This window comes from Panthera pardus, unplaced genomic scaffold (genome assembly GCF_024362965.1).
Source record: "Panthera pardus isolate Hobbes unplaced genomic scaffold, ASM2436296v1 HiC_scaffold_16, whole genome shotgun sequence".
Classification (NCBI taxonomy): domain Eukaryota; kingdom Metazoa; phylum Chordata; class Mammalia; order Carnivora; family Felidae; genus Panthera; species Panthera pardus.
In genome coordinates, this window is record NW_026526721.1 from 6,099,704 (window position 1) to 6,111,476 (window position 11,773).

Genomic DNA, 11,773 nt, shown 5'->3' on the forward strand with positions numbered 1-11,773 from the left:
ACTATGTGTTAACTAACTTGGATTGACATTTTTAAAAAATTAAAAAACAAAGCCTTTGCCACCAAAAAAAAAAAAAAAAAAAAAAGATCCACCTTCTGGCTGTTAGCCTATTTCTCCATGTCCCCAACTCGTTGAAGATTATGAGAACCTTCATCCAGTGTTTTCATGAGATGAAAACATGCATGCAATATTCCTAAATGCGCTCATTAAAAACAAGAAGGAAAAGGAGGCTAATTGGTGATGGTTCATCAGGAACCTCAGCTGGCACTCAGACTTCACGATTTCCTTTTGTGAATGTTCAGAAACCGTCTGCTTCACGCACCATTCCAGAAGCTACCAGGGGCCGACTTGATGCTCACCAGTCCAGAGAGTCTGTTTTTCCCTTTTTTCTGAAAAGAACTCGCACGAGTCTATTCCCAGTCTTTGGAGCCCTTATTCCTGACTGTGCAGCCTTAAAGGCACCCTGCAGGAGCACCAAGGAATTCTCTGGGCTCTGTCTCATCTGGAGCTGATGCTTCCATCCACCATATAAATGCCTGTTAGGCTTCATGGCTACCCTTCCACGTCTCCTATGTCCACCTCCCTTTAAATATCGTTCTACTCTTTCCAGCCTCTTTGGCAGACCACAGAGTGAGTGATTCTTCTGGCCTTCCTCCTTCTCCTGCATAATAGTATCTTTCTCAAGGAAAGATCTTACGTTTTTCAGTCCCCTGACCCTCTTTGTACAGATCCCTGCCGAAGAGTTTTACTCCATTTATATAGAGCACCTCCCCCTCCAACTCTTATACATGATTTCTCAAAGCTGAGCTCCAAGACGTTCCAGTGCGGCCTTCCGTCTTCCTCGGATGCCTTTCCCTGTAATATCACTGGTGAGTTTTTTTTTTTTTTTTTAATTTTTTTTTAACGTTTATTTATTTTTGAGACAGAAAGAGACAGAGCATGAACGGGGGAGGGTCAGAGAGAGGGAGACACAGAATCTGAAACAGGCTCCAGGCTCTGAGCTGTCAGCACAGAGCCTGACGCGGGGCTCGAACTCACGAACCGGGAGATCATGACCTGAGCCAAAGTCGGACGCTTAACCGACCGAGCCACCCAGGCGCCCCTCACTGGTGAGTTTTGAAACATCATTTTGTTTTTTCAAATCTTCTTTTCCCTAGGCTAAATATCCCTTCTAAGAGTCTGTAGTTGGATCATTGAATTTTAAGATCTTTTTAAAAATAAAGAGAACAGAAAAATCCAGATAGTGGGGAAATTTGTGTTTCAACAGGAGACTACGTCAAGGGGATGCCAACAAGATAGTTTGAGAAGTTTGTGACCACTGAAAAGAGATCATGGGCAGAATTTATAGCACAAGAACATCAAAAGTAGGAAGCCACTTCCACTATCATCAGAATAGAAGAGGGATATTTGGGGACATCAGCAGAGACGCACATGATTTTTCCCATAGTTGCACTGAAAACATCAAAAGTACACTTGCTTGCTGTGAAATAATCCAAACGTTCCAGAGCTGCACCAAGTTCTGCAAATGCCATGGGCACAACCCAGAGACAAACCACAGTGAACAGTTGTGTATGTATGTTCCCTAAGACATGAGGATTTCTTTTTCTACAGTAGGCATTGAATCGGAACATTCAAATGAGGTTTTATGACAGAAAGATCAAAAGCATCAGACTTAGTCATGTTTGGCAAACAGGATGTTCTAAATCCAAACGGACAAACATGTTTCTAAATAAGCCATTCAGTCCTCAGGGCACCCACCCAAGGTGAAATTCTAAAGCATAATGTTGCTGCAGAAGACACCCTCCCCAAGGACTGAAGCAAAGCTTAGCCCCCATTTAAATATGTCAGCTGAGAGGGGCGCCTGGGTGGCTCAGCTGGTTAAGCATCCGACTTTGGCTCAGGTCACGATCTCACTGTTCCCGAGTTCGAGCCCCACGTCAGGCTCTGTGCTGACAGCTCAGAGCCTGGAGCCTGTTTCGGATTCTGGGTCTCCCTCTCTCTCTCTCTGTCCCTCCCCCACTCATGCTCTGTCTGTCTCTCTCTCTCTCAAAAATAAATAAACTCTAAAATAAACAAATAAATAAGTCAGTCAGTCAGTCAGTGGAGAGGTGTGCACATTCCTCTATTTAAAAGGATTCCTCAGGGGTCCCTGGGTGACTCAGTTGGTTAAGGCTCTGACTCTTAATTTGGTCTTTAATTTGATCTCACGGTTCATGAGATTGAGCCCTGCATCAATCGGGCTCTGTGCTGACAGTGCAGAACCTGCTTGGGATGCTCTCTCCTTCTCTCTCTCTCTGCCTCTCCCCCACCTCTCTTTCTGCCCCTCCCCCTCTTTCAAAATAAATAATCTTAAATAAAGTAAAAAATAAAATTTTTAAAATTAAAACAACACACACACACACACACACACAAAATCAAATAAAGGAAGCTAGATCCTAGGTATGTTTTGGTCTGGTTGTTGAAAGAAGCTTGATAGAATAGAGAAAAAAGGGAAAGAAAAGAAAAGGGGGAAAAAAAAGTAAGAAAAGGTTTAAAAAAATTTAAAGTGTATACAATAAAATAGAATAAAATGAAATGAAGAAAGCAAAATAGAATTTAAAAATTTACAAAAAGATTTTAAAAAGTAAAAATTATAGTGGAAAAAGGTTAAAGAAAAATATTTTTATGAAAAGAAAATACAAATAAAACCTTTCTCTTTCTGTATACAAGAATAAGAGAAGAAAAAATTGAATACATGGACCAGCGAGCAGAACGAAATCCGAACCAAACTACATCCAGTTTCCCCAAGAACTCAAACTATGAAGCACTTTATAGTCCATAAACTAAGCAGGTGGAGAGATTTGTGGTGGTCCTCTAGGGCTTGGTTGGCGTAGTTGGGCGGGGCTTGGTGTAACAGCTCTGTTCTCCTCTAGGTGGCGCTTCTTGCCTTACTGGGGTGGATCGGCACGTATGCACATAGGAGGGAGAAGTAAAAATGGCGTCACCCAGCTTCCCAGTCTCTAGCATCAGAACTCTGTGCTCTCCATGACTGGCAGTCAAGCACCCCTCCTTTGTCTCCCGCTTCCTTCCACTCTGCTTCTACACCGTTTGTGACCAAGCCGTCAGCCTGCCAAGTGGCACCTCCCTCCCAAATTTTATCTCAGAGGGGGCTGTATCTCCAAACCCCTCACTTCTGAGGGCCCCGCGACTTCCACCTGCTTCACCCTCTGGGGGAGGGTCTCCCTGCGCAATGGCCGGGTGCCAGCTCGCCCCCGGGAACGTTCCTGTGACTGTGCCACTGTAGAGACCCATAGACTGTGGCTGGGTGCTAGCCCGTCCCAGAAAAATTTCCTGTGATCACGTAGCAGGAGCAGTTCAGGGACTATCGTAAACCACAACACACATCTGGAGCCAGGCTTCACCCCACCCTCATGTCCTTGTTCCAACACCAGAAAACGTGGCTGAAATCTGGGGTACGCTGGGACCTTCGCCTGTGGGGAGGCTGCGTGGCCTCTACCAAATGTCCTCCCGGCAGGGGAACGGCCTCTCCCCGTTTGGTCCAAGGACCCCTCGGGCCTCACTATCTGCTTCTGAGGATTCACCCTTCCCACCAGAGCACCGCCAGGTATTGAGCTGCGGAGTTTTCAACTCCCTTTATAGAGTCCTAACGGTATTTGAAACCCTCTCCTTTCTCCTTTCTCCCTTTCTTGTTCAGTCCCTTGCGGGTGCTTTCTCTCTTTCTCTTTCTCTCCAGCTGCTTTCGGGGGTGGGGGGGGGTGCTTTTCCTGTACTCTCCCCCCATCTCCGTCCTCTCTCTGAGAACAAAAAGAGCTCCCTATGCTCTGTGGCTTTTCTCTCCCCGAGTTCACCTCTCCGCACCACATAGCTGCCGAGTTCTGTGGCTCAAGTTATGCAGATTGTTTTGTTAGTCCTCAGATCAATTTTGTAGGTGTGCAAAATGGTTTGGTTGCTGATCTAGCTGCATTTCAGGGACGATAGAAACAGAGAACTTCCGTGCTGCTCCACCATCTTGGCCCCTCCCCTCAATAATCTCAAATAAAGATAAAAGGAGTCCCCATTCCTCATACATAGATAAAATGAAACTATACCATGAAAGAGGCCATATGTACACACACACATATGTACTTGTATACGTACATCCCTCTTTCTTTCCATGATACTTATCTTGAACCATCAGGTTCCCAAAATAGCTCTGGATATGTCAGTCACCCTGTTTTAATGTTCCAGGGCCACCATAACAAGGTATGCCACAATGCAGGGCTTAAATAACAGAAACGTACTCACAGTTCTGGAGCCCAGAGGTCCCATATCAAGGTGCCGCAGGCTTGGTTGCTTCCGATGGTATGAGGTAAAGATCTGTCCCTTGGCCAGTAGATAGCTCTCTTCATGTTCACATGGCTTTCTCTCTATGTGCAACTCTGTCTCTGAATTTCCTTTTTCAATAAGGATTCCAGTCATGTTGGATTAGGGGCCACCCTAATTATGTAATTAAAAAAATTTTTTTGAATGTTTATTTTTGAGAGAGTGAGAGAGACAGAATGCAAGCGGGGTGGGGGTGGGGGGCTTCAGAGAGAGAGGGAGACACAGAATCCGAAGCAGGCTCCAGGCTCTGAGCTGTCAGCACAGAGCCCAAAACAGGGCTCCAACTCACAAACTGCCAGATCGTGACCTGAGCCAAAGTGGGATGCTTAACTGACTGAGCCCTCAGGTGCCCCCTAATTACATTATTTTTAACTTGGCAAACTCCCTGTATCCCAAAATGGCCACTTTCTGAGGGACAAGGGGTCAGAACTTCAACATACGAATTTGGGCAAAACAACCCAACCCGCAACATGCCCCCACCTCTGGCCCCCACCCAGAAAGCCACTTTAGTCTGGAAGAAGCAGCTCTTCGGCATCAAGAAACAAAATCAGCTGAGAAGAACCAAACATCTCAGGACTGTGCCCAGTTCGTATGGAGAGCCATGTTCTAGCGGGCTGGGTATCTGTGAGAGACCAGCCTCTCCCGGAAAGGAAGAAACACAGGACGCATGACAAGAAGGAAGAAGAGAAAAGGGAAGAGAGCACAGCAGAGAAAGGTACCCCCAGGAGGAGGAGAGAGGCAGACGGAGCAGCTGACCGTCTGTCTGTTCGGCCCAACCGTGCGGTTCTACCCTGGGAAAGGAAGTCAGGAGCGCCCGTGGGTCAGAAGCCCAGGCAACACGACAGAGGACTAGAGGCCCTCCGCGCACGGGCCCTCCAGGCCTATAAAGGCACCGAGGGTCCTGGCTGCCACAGTTCATGCCTTGAATGTCACAGATGCAACGTACCGCCTGGATTGCTACATAGACCATTAACTGTCACGGAGGGCCATTGTTCCCTTCCACACTGTAGACACAGGTGAGGATGTGGCAGGACATGGGAGTCTGCACGGAGCCCAAGCATTGGTCCTAATCCTACGTGCCTCCTTTATTCACTGAGCTCCTGATCTGTGCCAGGTGCCGTGTTGAATATTATGCTTAAGCGTAGCTGGGGTCATTTAATGGACTTCACACGCAGATGGGACATGGGGGCTGGGAACTCCCTGCGCCCCCCGGCCCGGGTATCCGCCTTCATCGGGTGATGGAGGGGAGGGCACGTTGAGGTTATAGGAGGCGGGAGGAGATGGTGTGCGGGGCCTGGGGAAGAGCTTGGGGGAAACCGGGGAAACAGTGTGGGAAAATGTGGGGGACCCAGCTCATCCTCACGGCTCCTTCAGAAAGCAGTGTTGTAAATAAACCACAAACGGGATGTTTTGATTAAGACTTTGTGACTTTTGGGCGGGGGGGAGCGCCTGGCTGGCTCAGTTGGTTAAGCATCTTGATAACGACTCAGGTTATACTCTCACAGTCATGGGATCGAGGCCCTAACCTCTGCACTGAGCGTGGAGCCTGCTTGGGATTCTCTCTCTGCCCCTCCCCTGTGCAGTCTCCTCTGTCTCTCTCAAAATAAATAAACTTAAAAAAAAAAAAAAACCTCTGTGACTTTGGGGCTCATGGACAAGTGTCTCCCCATTCCTGTATGGACCCCGTAGCCACATCCAGTAGGGGCCTGTGACGACCAGAAGGGCAGCTGCCCAGCCCAGCCTGACTCTGTCCTTAGAATATCCTAAAATTGCAAACTTACCCCAACTTGGGTTAATAATTTATTTTGCAGGAGTCTTCTGAGCCAGTTTTTCCTTCATACCCCCGAAGTATTTTGTCTCTGATGACAAAGTGCTAAGACTTGAAAATGACTCCAAATCTTTATTTAATAAGCCAAGTATTATTATTAAATTATATCAATTCCTAGATACTCAGGTAGCCATTACAAGAGGAGAAGTGTCTCTCTGTGGCATCTGGCCACTGGGGAGCTTTTCAATGGTGCCCTTTGCGTGCTTATAACTGCACCTCTTTAGGAAGGACCTGCTACACTATAACAGAAAGCATTTTTTTGTGTAATTTTTGTTAACGTTTATTTATATTTGAGAGAGAGAGACAGAGCATGAGCAGGAGGAGCAGAGAGAGAGGGAGACACAGAATCCAAAGCCCAATGTGGAGCTTGAACCCACCAACCGTGAGATCATGACCTGAGCCAAAGTCAGACGCTTAACCAACTGAGCCATCCAGGCGCCCCTAACAGAAAGCATTTTCAATGCTTGACTTTGTATTGATGTTTACAATAATGTTTTAGAATTGGCCTCTCCACATTTTCAAGTCCATTTCTGTCCCTCTTAAATACTCTGGATCTACTCTGGGCTTGCAACTTGCAAGTGTATTTCAGGCTTTCATGCCTTCGTGTCGTCCGTGAATTATTCCTATCAGGTGACATGAGTCATTACTTGTGGGGTTTTTTTCCTCCAAGAAAAAGGCCACTTTCTGAAACGAAATTTCTCAGCCAGTAGTTTATGGTTCTCTTTCTTCCGCCAGCGTATAAAAGGTTCTGTTATAATTTGTATAAATCAGCCAAGTGAATTAAATCGATGTGCAAAATGAACCTGTCACCATGCATGTGTAGACACCTGCCTAAATGTGAGGGAATCCGACTCATCTTTAAGCAACAGAGCAGTGGAACCCCCTTCCCCTCCCCCCACCGACCCCAGACATAGGGAGGCTGGCTCAGGGCATTGAACAGTCATTTTAGGACCCATTCATTGGGTTTCAGAACAGTCCAGAATTCAATTTCCTGTAGTCTCAACTCAAGGCTTTCTTGATTGGACAGATGGTCCCCACCACCTGCAAATGTCATCCACGGAAGAGTTCTTCTGACCTTTCACCCTAAATCAACACAAACGTGACCATCAACTGGTTTTAAGGTCTGTACATATTTTGTCCTCTTGTGATATGTTTATACACAGTGAATGTAAACCATACTCAAAAGTTCTAAATTTAGCCAAATAATTTCATTTCTCACCAGTGTTTAGATCTCACCTGCCCATCTCCTCCTCTCCCACCCAGCCCAGCAGCGTTCCCAGGATGGGGGCAGAGAGCAGAGAAACCGTGCTGGGAGGCAGGCGCTCCTCTTAACTCCTCTCCCTGGGAATTGCGTGCCCACCATAGCTAGCTTTCCAGGGACTTTGAAAGGACCAAATCGCCTGCCAGGAAAAGCAGAGCCAGGCCCTGAGGAAGCAGGTCTTCCAGGGTCATCATCGTTCTGTCAGGTTCCGAGGGCGCTTTTCTTCTCAGAATCCCTGCTTAGACCTCTGGGATGCGCTCTGTACCGGGGACGCATTTACCTGTGGCTTCTGGAAACCGACCACCTCCAGCTGGTGGAGAGGAAGAGAGCCATGCCCACCTTAGAGCACTGTTCATACACCGCAGTGGGGGGGACGACTGGGCGTCAGAATCCTGTATCCCAGGGAGGCTCTAACACTCCCAACAGCAACACCCACATTGCTCAGAAGAGCCTTCCAGACCCTCTGGCCAAGTCAGGCCACGTCCTCTTTGGGAAGGTGGCTTTGCTCTTGGGACACGCCCCCGTCTGATGAATGACACACAGATGACCCACCTGCATCGTGTCATTTTGGGCTCCAAATGATGTGTGATGAAAGTTTTGATACCCGTTTTCTGGCATGATCGGTGAGCTCCCATCGAAAGCAGTTTTGAGTCCCGGCAACAATATCTCAGCCAGCGAGGCATTTCCCGGTGACCTGCGGGAGGAAGAGCAGGCGACCAGGTGACTGGGGCGCCTTCCACCGCAGGAGCCTGGGGGAGGCCGCGAAGGAGAAACCTCCACTAGGTGCTCCCCCACCATCATTCTGATAAAATCCAACTATTTATAATTCTACACTGGGGCCTTTCTCTGGGCTTCTTTTATGACTTGTTTTTAAGAAACACCTATATCCCCAAACATTTTCATTGTATACGCTGTGTGGATTTTTTAGATTCCATTTATGAGTGGAATCATATGGTGTTTGTCTTTCTCAGTCTGACTTATTTGACTTAGTATAAAACCCTCCAGGTCCCTCCACGTTGCCTCAAATGGCACAAAATCTCCTCCTTTTTATGGCTGTGTAATATTTCATTGTGTGTATATATCACATTTTCCTTATCCATTCGTCTACTGATGGACACAGAGGTCGCTTTCCTGTCTTGACTATTGTAAATAACGCCGCAATAAATGTAGGGGTGCCTATATCTTGTCATGTTAGTGTTTTCATTGTCACTGGGTAAATACTCAGTAGTAGTAATATTGGATCATATGGTATTTATATTTTTAATTTCTTGAGGAACCTCCATACTGTATCCACAGTGGCTGCCAGTGTATATTCTTACCAACAGCGTACAAGTGTTCCTTTTTCTCCACATCCTCAACAACACTTGTTTCCTGCCTTCTTGATTTTAGCCATTCTGATAGGTATAAAGTAATATCTCATTGTGGTTTTGATTTTCGTTTCCCTGATGATGAGTGATGGGCATCCTTTCATGTGCCTGTTGGCCATCTGTATATCTTCTTTGGAAAAATGTCTATTCAGGTCCTCTGCCCATTTTTTGATAGGATTGTTTGTTTCTTAATTTTTTTTTTTAAGTTTATTTATTTTTGACAGAGACAGAGTGCAAGCATGAGCAGGGGAGGGGCAGAGAGAGAGGGAGACACAGAATCCTAAGCAGGCTCCAGGCTCCGAGCTGTCAGCACAGAGCCCGACACGGGGCTCAAACCCACGAACCGTGAGATCATGACCTGGACCAAAGTCAGACGCTTAACTGACTGAGCCACCCAGGCACCCCTAGGATTGTTTGTTTCTTTAGTGTTGAGTTGTAGTTCTTTGTATATTTTGGATATTAACCCCTTAAAAGGAGTCTACATTTTCCTAAAAGTTTTGAGATTATTTTCTCCAATTGATGTAGTGAATTAAATAGCGTCTCCCCAAAATTCATGTCTGCCCAGAAACTCAGAACATTAGTTTATTAGAAACAGTATCACTGGGGGCGCCTGGGTGGCTCAGCTGGTTAAGCGTCCGACTTCGGCTCAGGTCATGATCTCACCATCCGTGAGTTCGAGCCCCGCGTCGGGCTCTGTGCTGACTGCTCAGAGCCTGGAGCCTGTTTCAGATTCTGTGTCTCCCTCTCTCTCTGCCCCTCCCCTGTTCATGCTCTGTCTCTCTCTGTCTCAAAAATAAACGTTAAAAAAATTAAAAGAAAAAAAAAGAAACAGTATCATTGCAGGGAAGTTAACTTGAAGTTCTCAAGATTAGATCATCCTAGGTTTAGGGTGGACCCTAAATTCAACAGCGGTGTCCTTATAAGAGGAGGAAAGGACACACAGAGGCATCGAAGGGAAGGCCACATGAAAATGGAGACAAAGATGGGTGAGAGGCAGACACAAGCCAACAGATGCCTGGAGCCACCAGAAGCTGAAGAAACAAGGAAGGATCCTCTCTAGAGCCTTTCAAGGCAGCACAGCCCTGCTGACACCACGGTTTTGGACTTCTGGCCTCCAGAACTGTGAGAGAATAAATTTTTGCCGTTTGAAGTCACCAAATTTATGGTAATTTGTTACCCAGGAGACTAATACCGTTAAATTAAATATGGAAACACAAATCTTATTTGAACCATCATGGAAACACCTCATAACCTGAGGCAAACAATTAATCTGAAAGAATTATACAAAATAATAAAAAAAAAAATAAGGAAACTTTTGGAGGTTATGGTTTATTAACCCATCACTCCAGGTCTGTCCAGAAAGAGTCTGGCCAAATCACTAATAGATCTGATGTCTCCTAACTTGTCTTAATCGCCACCCCTTGGGTTTACCCCAGAGCTTCAGGGGAAAAGGAAGGCATGTGGGGTTCTACTGCCTCTGTACATCTCCTTTGAGATTTTGACCCGAGCAGCTGTCTCTACAGAAAGCTCAGGAGCTGGATCAAGCAGAGTCTGCCCTATTAATCGGGACCAAAGGCCCACTTCCCACAACATCCGGTAAGTCAGGCAGAGCAACGTGTCACTTCTGCAGGAGATGCCTACAGAGGCCTGCTCTGATAACCACAGAACTAGAAGCATCCCTGGAAGCAGGAGGGTGGCGATATTTTAGTGAGTCTTTCTGAGATTTCCCCAGGGCCCTAAAGTAAGGGAAGCAGGCATTGTTCTACAAAAACCCAGCTGCTTCTCCAATCACAAGATATTCTACCCCCACCACAAAAATGCTACGTCAACCTCAGATACCCCTTGCTAAAGACTGCTGACCCCAAACGCCATAAAAGAGGCTAATAATTTAAGTCCATAACGCTTCCCAATTTCTGCATGAGAGAAAAACACAACACCATAACCGAAGTCAGAAGACAAATGATGATTAATCTATTCCCAGTAAGTCCGGCACATAGGTAGACAGAACTTACTTCTTCACCATACAAAGAGCTTTTACAAATCTGTAAGGAGCCACCCACAGGGAGAGAAAAACGGGATTGGCATAGGTAGTTCACATGAAAGCACAGGAAAACTGTCTCAAACCGGCTCATACAGAAACTAAGAGAAAAATAATAAAAATGCGTTACTTCCAATGTTGGCAACAATTTTCAGTTGAAGTATGGGAGACAGACATTCTTACACACCGTGGGCTGGATTGTAAGTACAATATCTGGGAAGGAATTTGGCAACATTTATTTAAAATGTACAAGCTAACACCGTTTAAATTCTTAAAATCCTGTTTAAGAATGTAGCCTGTGGATATTTACATAAATACACAATAACGGCTCTACAGAAATGTCCGTGGTAGCATTATTTGTTATAGCAAAGAACTAGAAACTATCCCCAAAGAGTACAGTAGAAGCCTGGGTAAGTCAGTATAGTAACACTGACCTTGGCTTTTCGAAACAGTAAGAAAATCTAAACGTGCTGATATGGAAACACTGCCTGGATATTTTACACAGAAAGGAAACAAAGTCAGAACAAAACGTATTATCCCATACTACACTATTACCCATAGTAATACATATTATACCCATTACACTATACTATAGCCTTCATACCATTCTACAACTTGCTTTCTCTCTTTTAGGAAATATATATTTGAATTCTAGAAGAATATGCCAAACTATATTAATCGTTTTTATTAATTATTAATAAGTTACTAACAATTAGCCTTTATTAAATGGTAAAGACTGAGAGAAGGATCAGCAAGTGAAAGGGAAGTTTTACTCTCCTTTCTCTGAATTTTTTCTTTTTACCACAAGCATGATTTTATTGATATCCTGACATAGTTTATACCCATACGTCAAGGACTTTACCCTTTCGAGAAAGTTCTTGACCTTCTTTGGGTTGCCATTACACGCGTGCACAGTT